Source organism: Tiliqua scincoides, chromosome 2 (assembly GCF_035046505.1).
Source record: "Tiliqua scincoides isolate rTilSci1 chromosome 2, rTilSci1.hap2, whole genome shotgun sequence".
NCBI classification, from domain to species: Eukaryota; Metazoa; Chordata; class Lepidosauria; order Squamata; family Scincidae; genus Tiliqua; species Tiliqua scincoides.
The window spans coordinates 193,254,615-193,256,806 of NC_089822.1; the positions used below are offsets into that span (position 1 = coordinate 193,254,615).

The following is a 2,192-nucleotide window of genomic DNA, read 5'->3' on the forward strand; positions in this document are numbered from 1 at the left end:
ATGTCCACCCTCTGTGCCTCTGTAATAGTGCTGTGGCTTGGCTGTCTCTCTGGATGAAATAATTAACACCCCCCCATGGCTCTATGGTGTTTTATTTATGTTTTTTAAAATGATTATAATATAACATGACACTTTTCCTAAGGATGCTCTCTCACACACATCAATCAATCAATCAATCAATCAATCAATCAATCAATCAATCAATCAATCAATCAGTCAAAGAAAGAAAGAAAGAAAGAAAGAAAGAAAGAAAGAAGTTGCCACATAAAGTATAGCATACTGGGGAGATATGGATTCAAATCTCCACCCAGCTGTGAAACTCTAAACAGGACCTCTGTGCTAAATCTTAATCTACCTAATGTAAGAATAAATGGGATGGTCATATCCAGACTATGCTGAGCTCCTTAAAGGAAAGGTAGGACACAAATGTAAATTTATTAATTAAGTAAAAGAGACAGCTGCAATCCTGCATGCACTTTCTTGGGAACACTGACTGAACCGAGTCTTAACTGAACACAGTGGGACTTACATGTGAGTAAACAAGCATAGAATTGCACTGCTAGGAGGTGCTAGGAGCATACCTGGCTGCTCAATGAATTCTCAAATTCCCAGATTCCTGAATTGTTTTTCATAGTTTTCTGCACACTGAGAGCTAAAGGTGCTGAGCTCATCACATCAGACTGCAGTTACAGGCTAGGACATAATTACAGTAGATGCCAGCATTTTGCTGCTCTCTCCAGACCCTTGCAGAAAACAGTGGTATGCAGGGAACACCTTAAAATCAGGTTCCTTTGGATTATGTATAATCTTTCAGACAATCAGGAAACTGGTCTGGTCTCCTTTCGGTGAGCTGCTGGATAGTTTAATTCTGGCTCCATGTTGTTCCTTTGACAGCTGTTGCTAGACAACAAGTAATCTGGTAATGCTCAGACTTGCTTTGACAGGAATGTAATTCTTGGTATATCGTTTTAAGGGAATTCAACATGTTGATTGATCCAAATTCCTGCACCAGCTGGATCCAAATGAATGTGATAATTTTTATCATGAATATTCACACATCTTCAAATATTTTTCTTGATTGCATTTTTATCCTTTCTCCAATGTGTTCAGGGCAAGATACATGGTACACCCCTTCTCCCATGATCTATAGCCCAATCCGATCCCTACCATTTTACACTATGCAACCATGCTGATGGAGTGTGTATTGCATGCTATGGTGGCTGAGTGACCAGATGACCTGGGAGAGGGAGATAAAAATATTTTTGACTTACTTCTCTGTAGACTGCCTGGCTCTCAATGGGTCTCCTTAGACCTACCCAAGCTATTTTGCTGGTGTAAGTCCAAGGAGAGGTAGGGGGCATGTCAGGCAGGGAAAACGAGGATAGGAGCCAACATGTGCTACTGCCACCAAGATCCACAGCAATCCTGCCCCCTGCCTTCCCTGCTCCCCACCCCAATCTTTCTCCAAACAGTCCAAAACTCACCCCCACCAGTACCTTAACTGCTCCATCGTGGGCTGGGTCTGTCTCTGGCAGATCCACAGACTGTTACCTTAGCAGCTCTGAAATATGGACTGGTAATGCAACATTCAAAATGCCATAAGAGGATAGGCAGCAGATCAGGTGACCATAAGCTTTCTAAAAGATTGGGCCATTCGTGTACAGCAGGAGTTCCTAAACTGGGCCGTGATCCACTCTTGGGTCATGAGCCCATTCAAGGTAGGTTGCGGGTTGGGTCCTCCCACTCATCCTTACTCCTGATGGTTGGCTGGCAACCTTCAGTCTCAAAAGACTATGTTATAAGCCTACAGCACCTGGTATTCCCAAGCGGTCTCCCATCCAAGTACTAACCAGACCTGACCCTGCTTAGCTTCCGAGATCAGACAAGATTGGGCATGTGCAGGGTAACAGTTGCTGACTTAATGGCTCCAAATAAGAGCCATTCTGAGCAACTTATCTAGAGCCTCTGGAGGGCTTCTCCAAGTCACGCCAGGCTGCAGATCCACTCTGTTGACCTCCATGGGCCTCAGAATGTCCCACAGAAGCCACTGCTGAAGCCACCGGAAGCACTTTCAGAAGTAAACCAGAAGTGGATTTCAGAGGTTTCTGCAGGCCATTCTGAAGCCCACAGATAGAGTGGGACTGCAGCCCAGTGTGATCTGGAGAAGCCCCCCAAGGCTCCCTTGAACTCCA

The 2,192-nt window shown here is 44.6% G+C and overlaps 1 pseudogene; it reads right to left on the bottom strand.

The window, feature by feature from the left end:
* Positions 1–1,801: 1,801 nt before the first annotated feature.
* LOC136642949 (5S ribosomal RNA) lies at positions 1,802–1,918 on the bottom strand (annotated as a pseudogene).
* Between the last annotated feature and the right edge of the window lie 274 nt (positions 1,919–2,192).